Consider the following 26,115-nt stretch of genomic DNA (forward strand, 5'->3'; position numbering starts at 1 on the left):
CTCTTGCAAGGTCTCTAAAGCTACCAAAAAGCACACAAGAATGGAGTGGGGGGGGGGTTTCCCCATGGGAGACTGCAAGGTCATGCAAAAACATTTTTTTCAAAGTTTCCAGGCCTTGTGTGACCTGGAAATGTGTTGGATATGTATCATGAAAAATATTTATGATTATGTAAGTATTTATTTATTATTTAAATTATTATTCTTTATTAATTGTTTCTCTTTTGGCCAAGGGTGTGTGTGGTACACAATATAGCAGCAGAGTCAAGGGAGATATTTTCTGGATTTTTTGACATACTGAGACCAAAAGATTCATCATCACTGACCTAGTAAGAGAACATCCATTTAATAGTCCTGAAAAATTCTGCTATTGTTACCTATTAATAATAAAAAGAACAGCCACAAGCCCTCAATTGATGTCTTAACCAGGCTATCATAGATTAACCTTGAATGGTAAATCATTATTTCTTTAACAAACAGAGACTGCAATCAAGATAAACATTCACAAATTACTCTGAACAATGCATCTCTAAACAACTTTCCTTTGGCCACCAATTCCCTACTTAACTGAGTTTTGCTTCTTTCCAACCCAACAGAAAGCTGCAAAGAAATATATAAAGAAGTGCAGGATGCTATCTGTCAACAGGATAACTCTCTAAAACAGTGGTCCCCAACCTTTGTGGCTTGGCAGCCCAGCTGGGGGAAGGGGGAGAGGAGAACCAGGCCACCTGACCAGTGGGCCTGATTGACTCACATAAGTGGCAGGCTGGTGCACACACAGAGATACACATATGCATAGTTTGATGTCCAAGTTGAGCTGTGCATGCATGAGCGCCAGCTCACCACTCACACAAGGCAAGCTGCATGCACACCCATGCATGCCAGCGTGCTGTTCGCTTGAGTCAAGCTGCACGCATGTGCATCAGCCCATTGCTCATGTGGCCTGGTTGTAAATAGTCCATGGCCCAGTAGTGGGCCATGGCCCAGCAGTTGGAAACACCTGCTCTAAAAATAGAACAGAGTAGAATGAAATTTGATGTCAGGGAACAAATGAAAGTTTAGTTAATCAATGGAATGAATCAGGTTGAAAGTGCAGAGAAAAACATTATAGGGGAAAAAGTTCTTTTGATGTATCCCTAATAGGAGAGAAAATAAGCTTTTTTCCTGTACACATGACCCACAGCAGGCCTATGGTGCAAAAACAATGCAAGCTGAGAACACAAAGGTAAAAGGTGATATTTATTACACAGGAGAGTTTCAGTTATAGCATTTGTTAATATAATTTTTTGGGGGAAAACCTAAGTCAGTTAACCATGATGCTGTATTACAGTCCTAAAACATGAAATTTGAAATGTTGTGAAGACTTTTAGTTCTAACGTGGGGCATAGCAAAAAGCAATAATTATACATAAATGGTAGAAACATCCTTCTGATAGTAAGGAATTTAAGATAAGATGGTATCTGACAAGTCTTTATGTTCTAGAAAATAAGATGAAGTAATATGTTTTCATGTAGTCTAAATTTAATAAGGTTAGGAATTGAATTAAGTGGCTATCATAAGAATACTTTTCCCTTTTCTTTTTAGATTAATTTTCCCTTTTTGTATGTTTATTTTCACAAAGATTAAAATGTTTCTATTCCCAGCTTTTAAAATCTTATATTTTCTACAGTCTTTATTTATTACTATACAAAAACCATGGTGTGGCTTATGTGATAGTTTGTGGCTTGGTTCACTTCTTGAGTGATCAGTCCTGCATGTATTTTGCAGCTACCCATGAATTTCTTTAATTTGCAGTCTCTGCCTTAATTTATTTGCTTAGCTGAATGTTCAAAATAAAATTTTTGCTAGGGATTCACTTGGTTTGCAATGCTATCACAACCGGTTGACATCCAACTCTGATACTTCAACTTCCCACCTTGAAATAGGATGAACATAATCATGATCTAATGACTTAAATATTGGTGGAGGCCTAAATCCTGGCAATTGGAAATACAGGTTAAATTCCGGAAATGAGTTGAGTTATATTTAGTTATATTTAGTTTCTTTTCAGGATATTGCAATTATCACTTCATTTATATGCCAGTGAGTTCTACCTAAGCAATCAGCAATTCAGATTTGTAATTCAGTTCTCAAACATTCAAATGTTAAGTAGTATTTCAGGTCACAAAAGCAGCACTTCTCAACTTTCTCCATTTTACAAGAGGATCTGGTTAAAAGCAAATGCAGATCTGGAGTTAGATAAATAAAATTATATATTGAGGTAGTAAAATGTGTAAATTGCTGCATCGTAAGATACTTGATGCAATTTAAATGAGCCTTGGAAATGATGTTTCATTGATTTCTCCATTTGGATTTGCTGCTTGGTAAAATAAATAAATAAATTGCATTATTAGAAATAGATAGACACACAGAGAGAGAGGTAGATAGATATAGATATAGATATAGATATAGATATAGATATAGATAGAGATAGAGATAGAGATAGAGATAGAGATAGAGATAGAGATAGAGATAGAGATAGATATATAGATATATAGATATATAGATATATAGATATATAGATATATAGATATATAGATATATAGATATATAGATATATAGATATATAGATATAGATATAGATCAGTCATGTCAAACACAAGGCCCGGGGACCAGATCCGGCCCGCGAAGTGGTTTCATGTGGCCCGTGAAGCCATCCTGGAAACAGTGAGGGAACGGCCCCCACTGCCTTGGCCCTGGCCCAGAGACCCTCCTCCTGCCAGAGACCCTCAGATCTGTCCCACTCCTGCCCAGGCCCCCATAGGCACCCTTGATGCGAACGATGTAGAGCTGGCCACGCCCACCCAGTAGGCCATATGCACTTTAGCCACACCCACCCAGTAGGCCATGCCCACCCAGGCCATACCCACCCGGCCCCCTGAGGGCAATTGCAATGCTGATGCGGCCCTCAATGAAATTGAGTTTGACACCCCTGATATAGATATAGATAGCATCACAGTCTGGTTTGGAACCATCACTGCTTCAGACAGGAAGGCGGTGCAGAGAGAGGTGAGGATGGCTGAAAAGATCATTGGCAGTTCCTGCCCTCCCATCCAGGACATAGCACAGAAGTGTTGCTTGAGCAAGGTCGTAAGATTGTCTGGAACACTACCCATCCTCTTCACAACCTGTTGTAAAAGTGTTTTAAGGGAATCATATCTTAACTCTCTAATAAAGGAGAATTCCACTTCAAATATTTGCATGGCTGTCTATTTGTAATCTGAACCAAATGTAGTCAATGAAAAAAGAAGCCTTTGTGGCTTGCAAAATGCATGTACATGGGATAGGATATAATTCAGTTGCTTGAGAGTTATGTTCAGGGCTTTTTTTCTAAAAAAAAAAAGGTGCCGGAACTCTCATCTTGTTAATCTTTTATTTATATAATTTTATTTATATATTTATTTATATAATTAAACAATTATATGTTCAATTCTTAACATACATTTAATTTATTGTATTTAGGGCAAATGTTCATAGTAAATTCCAAACTTTTGTCCAATTCTCATCTTGCAAATCTTCTTGACTCCTTTCCTTGCTCTTAGTATCTATGGCCGAATGTCATCCTCTGAGTAACCACAGATCAACATACTTTGAAGGATCGAAAAGTCTCAGAGGTGGTCCAACAAGTTTGATGAGCAAAAGTGCTGAAATTGTCTTAGTCTTTAATGAAGCTCTTATTGGGGTGGCAATTAGATTCATCTGTGAAAACCCATGTTCACATTCACTTGAAGAAATAGGAATGCTATTCAGAGTCCGCATAAAATGCAACAGTTTTTCTGGATATGTCTTTTCAAGAATGTATTCATGGAATCCACAAATCATTTTTCTTTCATTTAGTTGCAGTCTGATTGATAAGCTTATAATTTCCACTTCTCCAAATGTCAGTTGAGTACCGTATTTTCCGGCGTATAAGACGACCCGGCGTATAAGACGACCCCCTACTTTTAAGAAGTTTTTCAAGGTTTTTTGTCTTATACTTATATGCCCTGCCCTCCCTGTCCGTCGCAGAGGAGGCGAAGGCCCGACTGGCCCCGCCGGCCCTCCCACTGCTCCCGCGCTTCAGCTGGCCCCCGAGACGGAGCGTTTCCCGGGCGGCAGGCAGCGCCGGAGGGCAGCCGCCACCCGCCACGGCCGGCGCCCCTCCTGCTTTCCCCCCCCCAGGCCTTGAACTTCTCCCATTCGGCGCAGGGCAGGGCAGCTCCGCCCGCAGCCTCTTTTTCATGTGCCGCTTCCCTCTCACCGTCGGCCAAGGCGCGTTCGGCCCGGGCTCCCGGTCCCTCTTCCCGACTGGCTTCCCGCCCTGCCCCTCATGGAGCTGGACTGGGCGTGCAGCCTCTCGGTGTGGCTGCTTTTCCTGGGCAGCCTGGCGGTGCGGCTCCTGCGCTCGGACCTGTTGCTGAGCCGGCGGCTGCTGCTGCGCATGGGGCTGCTGCCCCTCAGCGCCGCGCTCACGGCGGCTGCCTGCTGGCTCATCTCGGCCAGCACCACCCGGTGGAAGCGCAGCGTCGGACAGGAGCAGGACTTCCCTGCCTGCTCCCGTCCAACGCTCTTAGGGAAGAGCGAGCCGGCAGGGCAGTCCTGCACACGCGCGCACTCCCCAGCTGCTAAGGAGCAGCCGGGGAGTGCGCGCGTGCTCAGGACTGCCCTGCTGGCTCCACGCTCTTCGCTCTTGAGGCAGCAGCTGCCTCAAGAGCAAAGAGCGTCAGACGGGAGTCGGCAGGGCAGTCCTGCACACGCACGCACTCCCCAGCTGCTAAGGAGCAGCCGGGGAGTGCGCGCGTGTGCAGGACTGCCCTGCCGGCTCCACGCTCTTTGCTCTTGAGGCAGCTGCTGCCTCAAGAGGGAAGAGCGAGCCGGCTCTTCCCTCTTGAGACAGCAGCTGCCTCAAGAGCAAAGAGCGTCGGACAGGAGTCGGCAGGGCAGTCCTGCACACGCGCGCACTCCCCAGCTGCTAAGGAGCAGCCGGGGAGTGCGCGTGTGTGCAGGACTGCCCTGCCGGCTCCCGCCAGACGCCACCCACTGATTTTCCGGCGTATAAGGTGACTGGGCGTATAAGACGACCCCCCAACTTTTGAGAAGATTTTCAGGGGTTCAAAAGTCGTCTTATACGCCGGAAAATACGGTATTAACATCTTCAGGCCAATGTTTTTGATCAAGTATGCAAGACCAATACGCCAACTCATCGTCTTTGCTATCAAGCAATCTTTTTTCAATTGACTCTTACAATTTTGTATAAAATATACTTGGGTCAATGGGAGGATCCTATCTTGAATCTCTTTCATGAAGTAAAACTCCACGAAAGCAAAGATCACTTACAGCAGCAACAGCACATTTATAATAGGGCCCAAAGTTCTCTCTTCTTTCTTCAAAAACTTGTACCAGTATTTTTATTTTCTTATTTGCCTTATACAAGTGAATGTTGCAGTCCTGTAGATCCAAACTTAAATCTGACAATTCTTGGAGAGCATCACACATCAATCCTAGGTCCAATAATTTAATTTTTTACAAATAAAAAATTTGTAGATGTTATTTTTATTTTCAAGCCATCATAAGTGCATTTATCATTTTTATCTCTTGTAGGATCATGCATTGCTTCTTCAAAATGATACACAAAGGATTCATGAGAACAAGCTGCAAAGGTCTTTAAAAACATGTTTCTCACACATGTATATTTTTGAATCATAAATATTAAATCTTTTTTCTTTCCAATGATTCAAACTAATGCTTTAGAAATATAATTTCCAGTTTTAGGTATGGTAAGCAAGCATCATCATCTTTATTTATTGATTAGCCCTTGGGCCATATCAAATTGCCAAGTTCCAAAAACAAAATATCACTAAAACTTGACAAAAACAATTCTAATGAAACTGGATAAAATACAATTTAAATGAAACTGAAACAAAATACAATCAAAATAAAATCAGGATAAAATACAATGATTTAAGATACAGGTTAAATGTTAAAGGGGAGTTAAAGCACATTATGAATTTGGTTAATTTTATAATGGATAATTTTAGTTAGAATATGATTATTATATTTATGACCCTGTATTCAGCTCTGGGAAGTGGGGGGGAAGGGGGGTGGTTTGGGGCGGGTGGGTTTTGGGGATATGTATTTTTAATTTTTTTTTGTAAAACTCTTTAATTAAAAAAAAGATACAGGTTAAATGTGCTTAAAATTATATTAAAATATCACCCCTGCGTCTACCCCAAACAGACTTAAAACTACTTTTAAAATCACATTTTTAAATCAAGTGATCTTTCCTACAATCTACCACACTCTGCTGCAACAACTTTGTTCTTATTTCCATCAACTTTATAGCATATTTGGCAATCCATTTCACCAACTGCAAATTAGAGCCTAACAAACAATGATGCAAGAAGCGCTCTTTAGACACAGGGGTACTAGTATAAAAGTTCCTGCCCAACTGATGTTCCCTCAAATCTGAATACAGGGGGCAATCAAAAATTACATGGGACATTGTTTCAACTTCCCCTGTCCCACATAAACAGACTCTTTCACTTACATGAATCCCCCTATATCTGCCCCAAAGTTGGTCCTATCTCAATTTGGTAAAAAATCTCCTTATGATGGGAGATAAAGGCAAAGTTAAATATTTTTCTATTTTAAAAATTTGTTTATTAGCTGATAACCAGGGGCAAACTTTTGCTACTGTCACCTGTGCGATGTCTGATTGTGCACATATGTCCTTAAATCTCTGTGCGATCCAAGATTGAATCTGCCTATGATCATACTGCTGCCAATTTAACGGAATACCAAAGCTACATACCCGCTTCAAAACTCTTGATAACCAATTATTTTTGTTACTTGAAACAATCTGATCCATTAGCGCTAGCTTAGGTAACCTCCCTTACTCCATCTTGGAAATTGAACCAATACTTACCTATGGGGCAGAAATATGGGGATCAGTTAAGCTGCCAGGGCAGGAAATTCCTCAAAATAAGTTCCTGAGGAGAATTTTGGCAGTGTCCCCTGGAACCCCAGCATGCGTAGTAAGGGCAGAAACGGGAGTCCATGCCATCGGCACTAGGGCCATGCTGAAGACCATTTATTATTGGCAGTAAGCAAGCAAATTACACTAAAGCTAAATCTAACGTTACTTGTTAAAGATATTTACTATATTTCAGAATTAGTATTCTTTCAGTCACAATCTTATTCCTATTCAATCTGGCTGATTTTAAAATGCGATGTACTGTAAAATCATAAGCACATAAAAATAAAACAGAAGAAACAGCTGCAAATTAACTCAACAGTTCTGTGCTTAGCAACATTTCCATTTAATCAAAGTCCTTGCTCTTTCCAAATCTATTTCAGGGTTTATTTTCTACATATACACAAACAATGGGAAATGGGTTTCTGGGCTGGTTCAAATATTTTACACATTCCAAAAATTTCAGGTAATATATCTGTTCCATATAAATATAAAAGCATGATAGGCTCTGTATTTGTACAATGGCCGATTAGCTCAGTGTGCAGAAATGTGGATAACTACAATCAGAAATTGCAAGCCCTCTCCTTTTCACTGCATGGGAGTTCAGACCTGAGATGAACTGGGCTGACAGATCTAGAATCTCATATAATTATTTAGTGACTAGCAGTCTATTTTATAACTGTGTAATAATATCAGATAGGGACGCGGTGGCTCAGTGGGTTAGGACACTGAACTTGTCGATCGGAAGGTCGGCAGTTTGGCGGGTCGAATCCCGAGTGCCGCGTAGCAGAGTGAGCGCCTGTTACTCGTCCCAGCTTCTGCCCACCTAGCAGTTCGAAAGCACGTAAAAATGCAAGTAGAAAAATAGGGACCACTACGGTGGGAAGGTAACAGCGTTCCGTGCGCCTTTGGCGTCTAGTCATGCCAGCCACATGACCACGGAGACGTCCTCGGACAAGCGCTGGCTCTTCGGCTATGAAACGGAGATGAGCACCGGCCCCTAGAGTCGGAAACGACTAGCACGCATGTGCGGGGGAACCTTTACCTTTAATAATATCAGACACAGGTATGTGATATGCTGTCCAATTCAAAGATTAGTTGCTGTGGATTCAAAGAAATAAGAAATACTGTCAGACTATCTATATGGATTCTTTACTGACCCAGATCTGTGTATTTGCATATTGTGTTATCAGTAACTCTGATCACAAGGAAGGAGATGAATGATTCTGCCTCCTGGCCAAGGATTTAGTTTATGAAAAGTGAGCATCTGTAAACTCTAGTCTGGCTCTTAAAGCTCCACTCCATGTGGGTTAGATTTCTGTGCTAGATGGCTGCATTTCACAGACATCTGGATTCAATAATCTGATTGATACAGGCAATAAAATTAGAAACTGAACACTCCAGAAGGTAGAGGTCAACCAGTAATTCATTGTGATCTAATGTGCTGGGCAGCAGCTCTTTGTGGTCGAGTAACAGGTTGTGTGAGGAACGGAAGGGTGGGATGATAGAGAGGGATCAACCTGCACTGCTGAGCAAGGCAAGAACTAGTTTGTTTTTCACTGTCTTCTTGACCTTGGAAAGTAGAAATTGGGACCCACATTCTGTGGCTCGCTTGCTGCCAGCTGCTCCAGCTGAGGGACTTCTAGAGGCTCTCTAGTTGGGCCCTCCTCAACATGCAGGAAGATGTTCGTGGGTTTCTACACCCTGGAGGTGCCTGCCAGTGGCTGGGTGGTGGGCCCCTTCCTGCCAGCCCCACCACCGCTGCCTTGGACAGCCCGGCCGGAGAAGATGAAGCGGCCCATGAATGCCTTCATGGTCTGGTTGTGCAGGCAGCAGCAGTGAATCATGCAGGAGCAGCCCCGGCTGCACAACTCAGAGATCTCCAAGCGGCTGGGTGCCACCTGGCAGTGCCTCAATGCTGCCCAGAAGCAGCCCTTCATTGACAATGCCAAGCGGCTCCGGGTGCGCCACATGCTCGACTACCCGGACTACAAGTAGCGGCCAAGGCGGAAGAGCCGGGCTGTCCAGGAGCCTGGCGGACATTCCCCCGCTTGGCTGCTGGGGCCAACAGTGCCCCTCAGATGGACACCCACCTGCACCGGCTAGCCCAACACACTCCACAGGAATGCCGGCCAGGCAGGGCTGGTCCTGGGCAGCGGCTGCATGATGGGGGCTGCAGCGGCACCCTGCAGCAGCCTGGTCTACAGCGTGCCAAGCCCCTGCCCTTGCCAGCATGCCAAGGAAGCTGGACACTGGCCTTCAGCATCTGCTGGGGGACTTCTGGGACATTGTGGCTATTTATGGGCTGCAGGGCTGTGAGGTGTCTGACACAGACATCCTGGGCTGCCTCTCCATGTCCCCTCCCCAGCCCCTAGGGTTCAGCTGCACTGCCCACTTGACCCCCCTCTACCAACAATCCCAGCTGCAGCTCCGTGTCTGGGTTTCATCACACAAGGAAGGCACAGCCGGGAAAGACCAACGTGGACATAGTTCGGAGACGCACGCTAACCACCACCCCCAGGTCCAGCACAGGAAAGGCCACCAGACTGGCTGACAGGTGAGCACAAGGAAGGAGTGCACATGCACTCCACAAAACCCACCTCCCACTCCTTGCCCTCACTTACCTAGTTGAGATTGTGCAGTTGGGCAGCAGGGAGAGGTGCAAAGTTCCTGACAAGTAGCCATTGCTGTAGACAACTTGCCTGTGCAAAGTTTGCTGGCCGGGTCTTTTGGTGGGCTCAGCAGCAATTCCTATTGGATTTCGAAAGCCAATAGGCTTTTGAAAGCCAATAGAGGGAGTAGCACAGCTTGTGCAAAAGCTTTTTTTTTCCCAAAAAAAAAGGTGCCGGAACACCATTCTGAGCGTTCTATGAGAAAAAAAGCCCTGGTTACGTCCATGAGGAGCTGTTATTGAGAAGGCCTTGCAGGCTTAGCTTTTGTCAGTCACTTTAGTTATTCTGCTAACCCATAATTGTTCTTAGAGAAAGAAAATTAGAGTTTCAACTCCAGTAATACAAATTTAATTGCCCCTGATGGGCTGTTAAATTAAAAGACAATGATCAGGGCTTATGGGAACTGAAATCCAAGATTTATGAGAAGCACTACATTCATAGAAATTGTTATACAAAAGAATAATACTGTAAAACCATATGAAACAATATGCAAAATCTAATTTTATTTCATATATACTGAAAGCAAAACATTCATACTTGCCAGCGTTTACAATTCAATTTCTACGGATTGGAAACAATTTACTGTTTACAGATACCATAATATGGAGTCCTTGTTACTCTTTGAGTTTAGTTATTTGCTTGCTGATGTTTAATTATCCAACTAGATACCATCAATGCAAGTAAGTGTAGTGTTTGTTCCCTTTTTTTATATAGTAGCTTGCCCTAGCCAGTGTGAATGGGGGTGTAGCTTTCTCCTTGGTAATTTCTTGATTGGGGTATTGTTTTCTGCTACCCTAGTTGATTGGTACTAATTCCTGTATTTGGGTGGTGACTCCTGGAAACCATGTATTCTGGTCTTATTTCCTTCTTAGCTTTTTATTGTTTCTTTTGAATTGTATATAAGTGTGTTGTGTTTGTGTTTAGATAAACTTTAGTTGTAAGTTCTATACTTTATTCAGATAGTCTAGCAATAATCTTGCAAGTCTAATTCTATTTTCTTCCTCTCCCTCTATATCCCATTCAGTCACAGAGGGGTAAATCTGAGTTTCTTCTTAATTCTGATTCCCTTCCCAGGACTTAATGAATATCCTGGGTTTTGTTATTGTTGTTGTTATTGTTATTGTTTATATAATAGTTTCTGCATCCTTACTTAAGGGCCATTGCCTTGCATTTTTTTTCTATTTGTCTCAGTGTCAAGAACCTCTCACTTTGAGATGGACAGTTAAGAAAATAAATAAATAAGGAAGGAAGGAAGGAAGGAAGGAAGGAAGGAAGGAAGGAAGGAAGGAAAGAAGGAAAGAAGGAAAAGAAAAGTATGGGATCAGACAGGTGCATTTCATGCTCGCTAGGACTCTGGCTAACTATTTAATAAATGGCAGAGAAAAGAAAATATCATGAAGTTCATATGGACATAATTATATAGATTTTTTAAAATTATTGTCAAAAAATTCCCATTGGCTGAAGAGTATATGGAAAGAATAAATGGAAAGAAAACAAATTATTGGGCTTGGTAGATCACTAAAGCAAAATATTAAGGAATTGAAAGAAGATATTGTACATTGGTGTTGCCCAGTCAGATGTCCTCCACATACGTGGAGTTCAATCTCAAGAATTGTGAAAAACAATGATATAGAGAGGGTGCAGGCTCAGTACAGCTGCTGTAATATATGAAGCCAGTTTCTCAATCTCAATTTCAAGAAATATGGATTTTAACTTCTAGAATTCCCCAGCCAGCATGCATGGCTAAATGGATAAATCTTATATAAGTAAATATGGGTAAATCTAGTATTACATTTGAAATTGTGGCACACTTTATAACGATGACTTGTTATAAATTTACTCATCTAAAACATTCTTTGGGATTTTTATGAAGCCTGGCAAGGGGGTTAATCAGTTATTTAGAACCTATGGTCATAAATGTAATAAGCAAGCACAGCCACACAAGTAGGCTTTTCAAGCTGCAGTGTCTCTCTGCACTTCCTGACTCTCTCTTTTTCAACTCACTGAAACATTTGGGGGAACAGTAACACAAGAAGATGGCAAAATGTTCTGTTTCTTCTAATCCATCTATTTTATTTAGGATTTTTTAAAGGTATTGTCATCCATAAATCATAGCAGGAGCTGAGATTCTAATCTAAGTGAAAGACAATCCCTGCCAATCACTGGATGCTACAATAATTTTAGGCATTACTCGAGACCAGACACGCATATTGTGATATATTTTTTATTTTATTTATTTTATTTTAATTCCATTTATATCCCGCCCTTCTCCGAAGACTCAGGGCTTAGCAGTAGCCTTCATTCTATGTATAAGCCTGCTTATTAGGGCTTTTGCCGCCCCCCCCCAAGCGGCATTATTACAAAGTCAGCTTATTGCCCCCAACAATCTGGGTCCTCATTTTACCTACCTCGGCAAAGCCCACACAGCTGTTGTATTGCACTCATTATAGTTTCATATATTCATTTATTTTTCCCTTCTCTATTCTTTCCATGTAGTTTTATTTTATTTTATTTTTAATTTACTGCAGACCATTCTGTATTTACTCTAACCTTGCTATTCTTCAGACCATAAACATTCTTCTGGTATCAGCAAAATATAACCTGATCAACCAAGATTACATAAGGAGAGAATAATTTAGCACATCAGAATTAATAGTAACTCTTTAAACAGTTTTTCTTTGTCCTATTCTTTCTCCTAATCTGAAACATTTAAATATTTTAAATATTATTTTTCCGAAGTACTCTGGGCATAAAAGAATGAGGCCACATTATGGAAAGTATGAAACTACAAGCAGATTGAAAATGGAATAAATTAGATTTAATCTATGTAGGTCTTTTCAGGTTCTTAAGTATTTGTATTGTAAACCCCTTCTTTTTCCAATGGCATTTGAGAGATGTAATTTCTGAGAAATACATTAAAACCTGAATGCAACAAACAATGTAGACTTAATATGCCTAGTATAGGTGCTGGAGGGCAAATGTACATACCGTATGTGGAATCAGATAAAATAGCCTTTTTATTTAAAAAAATCTACACTACAGAATAATTGTTACTGTTGCTTTTCCCCTTAAGGTATATATCAATTGTTAGCTCCACATTTCAGCTGTTTCTTCTTTATCTTAAAATATGATTTATTTAAATATTCAAGATGCATTATATGCAGATTTAACAGAACTGGATCAGTTCAAGCTATTTCAAACCTTGACTCTTGTATTTGTGACAAGACTTATTTGAATCTTTAACGCAGTGAAAGAAAAACTCAAGACAGAAGGTGAAATTGCCAATACAGTCGTTAAGTGAGGCATCACATGATTATATTGATTTTATAACCTTTTTATTTTATTTATTTATAACCTGTATTTATTATTTTTTTAGTAATTGTTAATTGTATTTTAAGACTACGTGATAAATTGTTTAAAAAAATTATCTTTGATGTGACAAAAAGGGAAGTTATTTTTTAATGTTTCTTTTCTTTTTCTTTGCTACATTCTTACTTTTTCTCTTTTTGTTAATCTTTTTTATTTATTTCTATGCACTTTCTAGGAGGGACGTGGTGGCTCACTGGGTTAGGACGCTGAGCTTGTCGATCAGATGGTCGGCAGTTTGGTGGGTTGAATCCTGAGTGCCGCGTAACAGAGTGAGTGCCTGTTACTCGTCCCAGCTTCTGCCAACCTAGCAGTTTGAAAGCACGTAAAAATGCAAGTAGAAAAATAGGGACCACTACGGTGGGAAGGTAACAGCATTCCGTGCGCCTTTGGCATCTAGTAATGCCGGCCACATGACCATGGAGACATCCTCGGACAAGCGCTGGCTCTTCGGCTTTGAAACGGAGATGAGCACCGGCCCCTAGAGTCGGAAACGACTAGCACGCATGTGCAGGGGAACCTTTACCTTTATGCACTTTCTATTTTTTTCTTTTTGATCTTATTTTGATAACTTGCATTAATTCCTATCTATATTTATTATTTTTTATTTATTTTATTTTAATTCCATTTATACCCCGCCCTTCTCCGAAGACTCAGGGTGGCTTACAAGCTTAGCAGTAGCCTTCATTCTATGTATATGCCTGCTTATTAGGGCTTTCACACACACCCCAGCGGCATTATTACAAAGTCAGCTTAATTGCCCCCAACAATCTGGGTCCTCATTTTACCTACCTCGGAAGGATGGAAGGCTGAGTCAACCTTGAGCCTGGTGGGACTCGAACCTGCACTGATTGCAGGCAGCTGGTGTTACTTAAGGAGGCATTAGCCCACTGCTCCACCAAGTAATCTTTAATAAAATCACCAAGTAATCTTTAATAAAATTATTATAAAAAAGTGTTGAAGTATGGATTTAGAATCTAAATGTCATAAACCCTGTTAGAACTGCCAAAAAAATGGGTAAGAATTCATGCTGATGAAAATTATGACAAGCTTTTAAAAATTCACTGCACTTCGTGACTATTAAAATTAACAAGAATGTGCTGGTTGAATGAATGCTAGTTGCCGAGGAAACTATACTATGTACATTCTAAAAAGTTTTACTATCCAGTGTTATTATGTATACATTTACTTTCTTTTTGTCAGATAAACAATATCATTTACAAAATCCACTCTCCATTAAACAATGTTCCAGGACATTTAAACAATTTTCTCTTCTTCAGCTTCTTAATATCAGCTCCTCTAAATTAACAAATCTCATTACATTTCTCATCTATATAACTCATATTTCTGCTCATCAGAGCATCAGAAATGGTATTGTTTAAGTTTCCAAAAGATTGTGGTTAAAATTGTACATCTGCTAACAAACTAAAACCACAGGGTTTTTTTTGTTGCTTCAATCAGTGCTTGTATTGTATTGCTATTGAGAAGAGTAGGCATATTCTGGGAGGAGGAAACAAAATTGGCCACAATTAATTAATAATTAATTAATGCACAGTTTTTCATAACCCATGACAGGTTGCTTACAGATAAAATAAAATAAAAATTCAAATACTAATGAAGTATTTTTTTTAAAAAAAACTTTAACCTTCATTACCTTCAGCCATTAATAATATATAAATATACTGATAAATCAGTTAATGAATCAGAAAGATCAGAAAGATTTTCTTTTACATTGCTTTGCTTTCCATAACCAGGATACTACAACTGAGTTGCTTTCTGAGCCTTATATACATAGGCACACTAGCAAATAGAGGCCCCTGCAAAGACCAGTCTCTTCCATTTAATAAGGAATGATAACATCTAATTGATCAATGTACAAAATGATCAAAGAATCAGGGTTAAATGACAAAAGATGTATAAAGATTCAAGTAATCCAAGGAGGAAGGCTTAAGATTAAGTCAAGAAAATAGTGATAATTCATAGAAACCAAGCAATAAAAGAATTAACAATAAATAATTAAATATTTGAAAAATAATTATTTGAAAAATAATATTTAGTGATCACAATCACAACCAATATATTCTTAAAAATATATCTTAAATTATTCAATCATCATTCTTATTTATTTTAAGACTACTTATAACAAATACTGGTACAACCCAGTCTCTGAAGTTAATCAAATGAAAAACACAACTGTTTTATAAAGCAAATAATAATAACAGAGTGGTAACTTGGCCTTATTCTGCAAAAATATAGGCTATTCTGGCAATAATAAAATTTAAGATTTAGTATAAAGAGTAAACTGAACCATATTCAACCACAGGACAGAGTTTCTCATCTCATCTCTAAAATAGAAAGAGAGGTTAAAAGAGGTTGACTTTTGATCACAGCAATTATTGAATATTTCAACTCCTTCTCTTTGTTAGTCACCTCTTATTAAGTGGAAGAAAAACAAAAGCTATTTAAAGAACTATTATATACCTGTTCTTGACTTAGCTAACCTCAGTTTTGTAAGTAAAGCACTTTACCAGCTTTGGGAATTTTTAATTGAATAGCTGACTAATACTGGCCCTATTTTCTGAAGACATATTGATCATATTGTTCCTAGTAAAGATACAACCCACAACCTGAAGCATCCCTAGAAACTGCACATGTTTGCTTTCAATAAATAACTTCATAGTTTCCTTCCCAAGCTTCTGGTTTGGAAGCCCAGATAAGGGGGAAAAATTTATATACTGTTAGCCCTTTGAGGCAGACCCAGTGCTTTTTTTCTAAAAGAAAAAGGTGCCGGAACTCACACATGTCATACAACCAGCCTTGCCTACCCTACAAGGTTCCATCCAAAAAAGGTGCCGGAACTCCGTTCTGAGGGTTCTATGACAAAAAAAACCCTGGGCAGACCAGATCAAGAAATAAACACTGCAGGGATTTTATAAATGTCACTTTATAATGATAAGATATAGAAACAGACTCTTGAACCAGATTTCTCTCTTTCTCATGTTTTAGTAAGCAAAATCAAGAGTCAATTGAGTTTCTTATACTTGCTTCAGTTTCTGGACCATGTATAATCCTTTCTTAATAGTTCATTTCTTTCTTCCCTGTTCTTTCAAACATGCCACAAGGTCATCTCTAAATTCCTTTACACTGAATATCTGGCATCAAGTTGTTTTTGATTCTTAGCAACCACGATGATTAATCCCTTTACATACACAGAGTATTTGCCATTGAAGATCATCAGATAGATCATTTCCTAATTATCATTTCTGTGTAATTCCCCCAGTCAATTTTTTAAAAAATAGCATCAAAAGATTGGTAACACATCACTCTAAACCATGTTTTGTTTTAGCCACATTATAGAGACAGAAAGAACATCATCTGGCTTAATTTTTTGTCCAAGATAGGATCTGCCAAATGAATTCAATTGCAAGAGACAAATATTGAAAAATGTTTGTTTCCTTCACAATATGTAACTTCAATATAACTGAAGCTGTTCCACATTATAAACAATTGAAAAGCAGTTTACAAGCAGTTTTGATAAACATAACCCAAAAATCCACAAAAATGAGAGAGGATAGAAAGATGTAATAGGTGGGAAAAGCTAATAAAAATTTTTTAAGATAAAAATATAAAAGTTTATTAAAAGATATTTAGTGCATTAGTGGTTGTACGTACCGGCATCTCGGGAAATTCAGTTCATTCCATCTTTAACTATGGGGATGAGGTGTTACCCCCCATAGATAGGGCCCGCAACTTGGGTATACTCCTTGACTCACAGCTCAGTTTGGAAGACCACATAGGGGCTGTGGCCAGGGGGGCTTTTGCCCAGGTTTGCCTGGTGCACCAATTGCGGCCCTATCTGGACTGGGATGCCCTGCGTACAGTCACTCATGCGCTCGTGACCTCTCAGATAGACTACTGCAATGCTCTCTACATGGGGCTGCCCTTGAGGACCACTCGGAGGCTTCAACTGGTGCAGAATGCGGCCGTGCAAGTTGTGATGGGTTTTCCCGATATTCCCATGTAACACCTCACCTCCGCGAGCTGCATTGGCTTCCAGTTGCCCTCCGGGTGAGATTCAAGGTGCTGGTGATGACCTATAAAGCCCTAAATGGCATGGATCCAGATTACCTACGGGAGCACCTGCTGCCGGTGACAACTTCCCTTCATCCTGTGCGCTCCCACAGAGAAGGCCTCCTCAGGGTGCCGTCGGTCAGGGATTGCCAGCTGGCGGCCCCCAGGGGGAGAGCATTCTCTGTGGGCGCGCCAGCCCTTTGGAATCAACTACCTGTTGAGCTCCGGATGGCTCCCGACCTTTGCTCTTTCCACCGTGACCTGAAGACTTGGTTGTTTGAACAGGCCAGCCTGGACTAAGGGTTTGGGTTTATTTTTAACTATTTATTGTTGGGGCTAAATTAATTTAATATTTTTTTAATTTTTGTATGTTGTATTTTATTGCCCTGTACACCGCCCTGAGTCCTTTGGGAGAAGGGCAGTATAGAAATTCAATCAATCAATCAATCAATCAATCAATAGTACTGAATCCTGGAATACCACAGAAGGAAGACCATCTCACAATATATTAATTACTTTCAATAGGAAGAAGTATTGAAAAGAAAATGTTAAACTAAAAAAAATGGCTGAGGATGAAGGTGGAAATTTGCTGGCATGGCTTTGGTAAAAATAGAGGAATCCAAAGTCACAACATTTTTATCTAGAAATATAATTGCTTTGCTGAAATGCAAAGCTCTGTTCACAAATCCCTCACATAAATCAAGCACCATTGTAAATGCAATTATGATTATATAATTTTTTGACAATCAGAAAATAACCTCCTTACAAGTATATGCTTTTAAAAACTAATTTTAATTATTTTATTGCAATTTATTCTTTCCTTCCAATGTAGAAAAAATATGAAATAAGAACTTGTTCTTTAAAAAGAATTTTGGCACCATCCTCATCATCTTCATTATCATGTAAGCTAAAATGAGAAAATACCCTTAAAGTCATCACAATTTTAGAAACTGCAGTTATTAGTTCAGCATGATGCATATCAATCCAGTAATCAAGAAGCATGTCATTGCTGTTTTCGAGGATATAAATTGGCAGTCCTCCTTCACCATTACTGCCTCCAATAGCTAACCAGGAAATCTCAAACTAAAAATATTTTAATACTCTGTTTTTAAGCAAAGAAGTCGGAGCCTGAATCTTGATATGTGACAAGCAGACAGTTGTACCTTGAATGAGGAGACTGATGTGTGAGTTCCTATCATCCTGCTCACTGAACCACTAAGATGAATGCAATCAGGAACAGTGTCTTGCATGAGGAGTTTACAGCAGAGTAATTGTAGGGAATGAATACAAATTGAATTCTCTAAAAGATGGGCTCTCTGAAGAGCTCTGTACCTAGCACATTACATGCATATTTTTCAAAGATGGGAAACATCAAACACTGTGTGAAAAATCAGTGTCTGCTGCTTTCAGATAACAAACCCCATGCATTGTAATCCAGGAATTTAACTAAAGAATTATGCCCGTTCTTACTATTCTGTGCCTAAATAGATTAGGATTTCTTGCTATCCATGTTCTGAGACCATTTCATGAGAGTGATCCAAAGTTTTTCCTTAATATAAGTGCCTGAGCTCTGGGTTTTGGAATGTTTTTGATAGGCCCATAAAACTGAAAGGGGATCTTAGAGGTCATCTCAATCAATCCATTCAGTATAAGATCCATCTCTGACAAACAGCCACCCTGTCTTTGCTTGAAGATCTCCATCAAAAGAGAATTCACCATTTCATGCAGCAAGTCTTTTTTGTAGCTGAAAGTTTGAGCAATCAAACTTAATACACAATCTAAATCTACAGGTTAGAACTTAGCAAGTCACTCCACTACCATTTCTGGAATGCCATAATCCATTTTCAGAAGAGCCTATACCACTGCACATACACATGGCATGAAGAAATTAATTCATGGCATGAATAATGGCATAAATAATAACACGAACACATTTTTTCATAATAGGCATGAATTGGATGATGAACCTATATAATGGCACATTCTTCTAGAGATCTGCAAGGGATGTGAGCAAATAATGTAGCAGGCAAAGCTCAAAGGCTTCCATAAATCCATTCCTTTTGCTATTAACATTGCTTGTATAAATTGGATTAGAAATGACTTGAAACAGATGGGTTTGGCATCTTCCTGCCTCCTTTAGCTCCAGATTCACTCTGCCTGGAATGTATTCTTAATGCTGTATTATAAGAACATCAACAGAACAAAATTCAGTAGTGGTGAAACAAAACAAATGAAGGAAGAATAACCAAACACTCTGAAAAGATACTACTTACTGTAGATGAGGCCTGTTATGTACTGGGCTTTTGAGGAATACCACGTGGGTTGCTGGAGCAGCTAACGGCTCTCCAACAACCCAGACTACAAGTCTCCTGTGCTGCAATTGGCTATCTCCAGGCGGCAATGGTTGATTCAATCCTATTGGCTGCCGCCTAGGGGCTAGACTATATATTGCGGCTACTTGCAGCCATTTCCCCAGTACAGTTTGTGAACAAAATAAACTATGAATTACCTTCTACTCAGTTCCGCTTCTTCATTCCTGCGCCAAAGAACCTGCTATTTAACAGTGGCGACCAAGGTGGGATCATGCTTCACTGATTAAAGAGCTGAAGTCTACGAGGGAAAGGCAGTGCACGCTGGAGGGAAAAGGCATTTCCCCCCCCTTCCTGAGAGCTAATCTCATCAGACATGCAACGTCTGCACCTTTTCATCCATCTTCTAATGGTTAAGCTGAACATATGGTGAGGACAATGAAGGAAGCACTCAAGCACATTGTCACAGGTGACTGGCATCACAGACTGGCAGATTTTTTACTCTGCCAGCATTCTACGCCCTGCACTGCTACAGGCAAAAGTCCTGCAGAACTACATTGGGGGAGGCGTTTGATCACTAAACTGGACAGGTTGCATCCAGATAGAGTGGCAGTGGAAGTCTCTCGACCAAAACCCCCGAGGGGACTGCACATGGGCAATTGGGTTTGGGCCAGGATCTATGGTCATGGGAATCTGTAGGTTCCTGGTCAAATTACCAAGGCATCCGGACCCCTATCTTATGAAGTGGGGTTGGAGGGAGGGCAAGTTGTCGGACGATGCATTGATCAGCTCAGGAAATGGTTTCCAGAATGGCCACTAAGTGAGGACTCCATCATAAGTCTCTCCCAAGGTCCTCAAACTTGCAGCCAAGTCAGTCCTCACATGGACTATCAGGACTTTTCCTTCTTAACTGAGGTGGAACCAAAGGGAGAACTGGGGAGCCCTGGAATGCAACATGGATCCCCTGAAGGAGCAAGCCAACTGAACTTCAGCAACCGCTGTGCCTACTCTGCCGAACAGTCTGACTCTGGGGTGGGCCAACCTGGAGAGGTCAGCCAGAGTGCATCGAATCCCCTTGACTCAGGAGCACAAAGGGACACAAGTCTACCCAGCCCACTGGGTAAGCTGGTAGACCACAAAGTGATGGGAACTCCGAAATGTTCCTCTGGGGCACACAAGCCTCCTTCATATCTTCCAGATTACGTTGTAAAATAAAGAGCTATTTATTGTTGTAATTCCTGTTTGCCACTACTCTACAGAAAACTAGTGCTATGATGTAACTGTCTAAAAGTGCCATCTTTGAAGCCTATTCATTGAGACGTTGTTTAATAACATTGTAAACTTTTTTTTTACTTTTTATTATTTTTACTTTTTATTATTATCACTTTTACTTTAGTGTGAGTCTTGACAATTGTTGAGACTAATTGGTGTTACTATGGTCTGTTCTAAGAGGGGAGAGGTGTTATGTACTGGGCTCTTGAGGAATACGTGGGTTGCTGGAGCAGCTAACGGCTCTCCAGCAACCCAAACTACAAGTCTCCTGTGCTGCAATTGGCTATCTCCAGGTGGCAATGGTTGATTCAATCCTATTGGCTGCTGCCTAGGGGGTAGACTATATATTGCGGCTACTTGCAGCCATTTCCCCAGTACAGTTTCTGAACAAAATAAACTATGAGTTACCTTCTACTCAGTTCCGTGTCTTCATGCCTGCGCCAAAGAACCCGCTATTTAACAAGGCCTAGCAGAAGTAAGTGGAATTATGATCCATCACTAATGAGTATATTTAACTATATAGTTAACTATTCTCACAATGTAATGGCCCTGTAGAGAGAATCCCATTAACACTTCACCCCGGAATTTGTTCAGCCGGAAAATGACTGCTCTTGTTCACAAGGTATTTTCAAATTATTTAGCACTGTTGATAAGGAACCCACTTATCCTGCAAATTTCAGACTGTTCACTTTTTTATGCAATTGCAACAAATATATGCAAGAGAGACATTATAAGTTAGTAGTGCTACAGTTAAATTCAGTCTCTTAGATTAGCTTGTCCTATAAATGTGGCAAATGCAGTTTAATAAATGCTTGAAATATGCAAATATATATTCTATCAGTTACCCTATGAAATTTAAAAATTTATAATCTCACATGATTTTATAAATAAATGATTACTTTATTAGATACATTAGGTAAAAACAGGAAGAAGTCTTTTCTAACCTTTTACAGAATGACAGAAATATTTATTGTTTGCCTTTTGGGCAAAATACCTTTTTTACCTACTAAGCAAATATTAGCCATTTTAATGTCACAACATTTAGTATTCTTCATAAGGTCAGTGTGCAAAGAATGAAATTAGATATTGATATTTAGGGTTCTTACCAGTTCTAAAAATGTGCACTGCCCTCCATTTTGCAGATTTGACACTTCCTGCTTCTTTCTCTGCATGCTGCTATTTGAATGGATGCCAATTTTAATGGCAATAGATTTTACAAGCAAATTTACAAACAGAAAATGGTTTCTTCAAAGTGAGTTGTCCTCCAAACATATTCTTCCTCAACAGCTGAGCTTCTAGGTTTCTTGTGCCTGACATATCTAAGTTTTCTTATAATTTATATAAATAAATTAATAAACTATGTTATCAAGTCTCTGGAAAACTTCAGCCAAATTCATGCTGACTTTTACGTAGTGCTTTTTTTCTAAAAAAAAAAAAAGGTGCCGGAACTCTCATCTTGGTGGCCACAGGAGGTGGGGGGTTGGGGGAGACAGCACTGCTGAAGTCACAGGTGCAAGGGGTATTGACGGCGGGCTCCCCCCCGGGGCTGGAGCTGGCGCGGCTGGCGCTGTGGGAGCAGCAGAGCCCACTCTATATGGTGGGGCTGCGCAGGGCAGGCAGCAGAGGTGGTGCGGGCCAGGTGATGCAGGGTGGCCACTTAGGCGCGCAGGGCAAGGTGATGGTGGTGCAGGTCCAGCACCAGGTAGGCCACCAGCCTGGCTGACACAGATGAGCACAAGGAAGGAGTGCACATGGACTCCGCAGAACCTGTTGTGTATGTAAATAGTTATTAACAAGGTACTTAACAGATTGCAAACAGATTGCAGCATAGTAGGGTTTAGAGCGGGAAATTAAGGTGCATTCATTGGTTGCAATAACCTAGGAGCGGGAAAATAGACTCCATTGATTGGTTACAGTTCACACTCTTCTCATATAAAAGGTTGCAACATTTGACAGTTAGCCAGTTGACTTTGTGTATTCAATAAACTCGTTCATGGTTAAATCACTCTGAGTCCTCGTCTATCAGAACCAAACAAATTGGCGACGAAGGTGGGATAGACAGAAGACCAGAGAAGCGGCGAATTGTTGCGCAAAGGCGGCAAATTCGAAAACGAGTCACAGTCAACCGGCGGCCGCGGTGAAATAAAAAAATTCTCCGAATGGCGCAAATAGGGTCCTTGAAGGAATTCGACCCAAACTTCCCCGAGGATTGGGAAGAATACATCGGTCAAGTGGAAGGGTTCCTGTTAGTGAACGGAATCACAGACGACCGTAAAAAAGCGGCAGCTTTACTAACGATTTGTGGCACACCGGTTTACCGAATCGCTGTCGGACTGTGTCAACCGCAACCGGTCTCAAGCGTGCCCTATGCTGACCTCCTAGCCAAACTTAAGGTCCACTTTACTCCCAGGAGATCCGAGCTCTTCTGGCGGCGCATCTTTGAGAAGAGGAACCAGAGACCGGGAGAGTCCATACAAAGGTTTGTCGCTGCCGTCAGGGAAGCCGCAGTACGATGTAAATACGATAATTTAGAAATTAGAATTCAGGACCGAGTAGTACTGGGCTTACGTGATGAGCAGCTACAAAACAGAATAATCGCCAAACCCACCGGCGATTTACAGGAGGTGATTGACGAACTTTTAACTTACGAGTCAACCGGGTATCGCGACCCCCCCCCCCCCACAGCAGCATGGCTGCAACGTCCGAGATCAATCAAGAGGGCTATGTGGACTGCGGGGAGGTGGACCAGCAGTGGGAGGAAGAGATCGCTGAAGTCTCCAGGCGATTCGGAAAAATGGCGCCAAGACAACCCAGAAGTGAAGGGCCTGAACCTGCCCACCGTCAACAAACTGCAATTCCGCAAAGACAAGCGACGGGGGCACAACGACCATGGAGGGACACCGCAACCAAACCGCGAGACATCGACATCCAGAACCGGTGCGGCAGCTGCGGAGGCAACCATCCCCGCGCCTCTTGCCGATTCCGAACCGCAAAGTGCAGGGCATGTGGCAAGACCGGCCACATCCAGGCCATCTGTAGGAGCCGTGCTCGCGACAACCGCCTTCACGAAGTCGATGTGTGGCCCGAGGGTAAGGTAACCCCTAATTTCAGTGGCAAGGAGACCCCTAAACCCCGGGTTAAAGTTCAAAATCTAGGGGAGGTGGCGCGAGTCAACCGGAGGAGACAGGGGAAAGGCCACAATTTTCCAATAGGAAAATTAAAAATTACAGTCCAGCTGCAAGGGGTCCCTTGCAGAATGGAAATTGACTCAGGGGCTTCAGTGTCAATAATTTCCACTGAAACCCTTGAGAGGATTGAACAAATAAGTGGAAGAAGAATTCCACTTAGTTCAACAAATATTCAATTAACTGACTTCCAAAAAAGCCCCATAAAAATAAAAGGGAAGACCAGCCTTAACGTTAAATTTAAGGGATTTAAGGGGGTCTTAGAATTAATTGTTACGGAAGGACATAGGACTAGTTTAATTGGACTTAATTGGTTCCCTGCCCTGGGCATTTGGATTGGGGGGATAAATTCAGTCATTAGGAAGAAGACCCTCGAATCAGTCTGCAATGAATTTGCAGACGTATTCGATGGATCTTTGGGGAAGTACAAGGGGCCCCCAATTAAATTTAACCTAGACCCCTCAGTAAAACCAATCAGGCTTAAGGCCCGAAGGGTACCTTTCGCCTTAAAGGGAAAAATCGAGGCCGAGCTCGACCGGCTTGTAGGACAAGGGGTATTAGAACCTGTTGAGGGTGGTTTGTGGGAAACGCCGATTGTCACACCCCTAAAACCCAATGGGGATGTGAGAATCTGCGCTGACTACAAAGCCACCCTGAACATTGGAATGAAAAAGCATGCTTACCCGGTCCCGACGGTGAAGCAGGTCCTCGCGACGATCCAGGACGGCGCCATGTTTGCCAAGTTAGACTTGGCGCATGCGTACTTACAGTTGACTGTTTCTGAAGAAGCTGCAGAAGCACAGACGATAGTTACCCACAAGGGGGCGTTCCGGGTCCACAGACTGCAATTTGGTATTGCAGCTGCTCCAGGCATCTTCCAAGAAGTGATGGAGAGGACCTTAAAGGGCATACCTGGTGTATGCCCTTACTTTGATGATGTCCTGATAGCTGGAAAAGATGAAGAAATGTTAGTAGAGCGGCTGGAACAGGTACTGGGCAGATTTAGGGGGGCTGGATTGAAACTAAAAAAGGAAAAATGTAGTATAGGGGTTAAATCCACTGATTTTTTGGGGTTCAGGATTGACAAAAATGGAATCCACCCTACCCCTGACAAAATTAAAGCAATAAAATGGGCCCCTGAACCAAGGAACAAGGCGGAACTACAGGCCTTCCTTGGCTTGGTAAATTTTTACCACACGTTTGTGCCACACAAGGCTGCCATTGCAGAACCCCTCCACAGACTCTTAGATAAGAAGTCTCCCTGGCAATGGCTGAACAAACACAAAGTGAGTTTCCAAACGTTAAAAGACATCCTTTCCAGTAAATCAACTGTAACCCACTTTATAGAAAACAAACCAATTTATCTGGCGTGCGATGCTTCGCCTTATGGTGTAGGGGCTGTGATCAGCCACTTAGACAACCAAGGAATACAAAGACCCATTGCATATTATTCCCGGACACTAACCAAGGCAGAGCGGAATTATGCTCAGATTGACAGGGAGGCATTAGCAATAGTGGCAGGAGTAAAAAAGTTCCATGACTACCTTTATGGTAGGAACTTTACCATACTGACTGACCACAAACCCCTGTTGGGACTGTTTACCACGGATAAACAGACTCCCCAAATTATGTCGCCCAGAATGCTGAGGTGGTCCATTTTCCTCTCAGCATACTCATTTTCCCTCCAATACAGACCGGGCAAAGACATGGGACACGCTGACGCCCTCAGCAGATTGCCCCTTAGCATAACAGAGGAGGATCCTGCACCTGTGGGACAAATAATGTCCCTACAGGATATTCCTGATTTACCCCTAACTGCTAAAGACATAGCTGAGGCAACAAATAAGGACCACACCTTAAAGAGAGTATTGGCCTGGGTCATGAGCGGGTGGCCAAATGCCAACCCGGACGAAAAATACAGGCCCTATTTTAGAAGGAAGGATGAATTATCAGTTCATTTGGGATGCTTACTCTGGGGAAATCGTGTGGTTATTCCAGGAATTCACAAATCAGCTATTTTACTAGAATTACATGAAGGACACCCTGGAATAGTACGGATGAAGGCGTTGGCTAGGAGTCACTTGTGGTGGCCAGGACTGGACAACGACATCGAGGAATGTGTTGCCAATTGCCATTTGTGCCAACGTTCTAGGCCTGAACAACAGCACATCCGTACGCATAAGTGGGAGTTAGCTAGGAATCCTTGGTCCAGGATTCATATTGATTTTGCTGGACCTTTCCAAGGGTTAACA

General features: G+C 41.4%; 1 pseudogene across 1 annotated transcript; it reads left to right on the plus strand.

The window, feature by feature from the left end:
- Nucleotides 1-8,671: 8,671 nt before the first annotated feature.
- Nucleotides 8,672-9,542, plus strand: LOC308677802 (annotated as a pseudogene). The gene has a single exon. The product of its transcript is annotated as an uncharacterized misc_RNA (transcript).
- The last annotated feature ends 16,573 nt before the right edge of the window (nucleotides 9,543-26,115 follow it).

Source organism: Vipera berus (assembly GCF_964194415.1).
Source record: "Vipera berus genome assembly, chromosome: Z".
NCBI lineage: Eukaryota > Metazoa > Chordata > Lepidosauria > Squamata > Viperidae > Vipera > Vipera berus.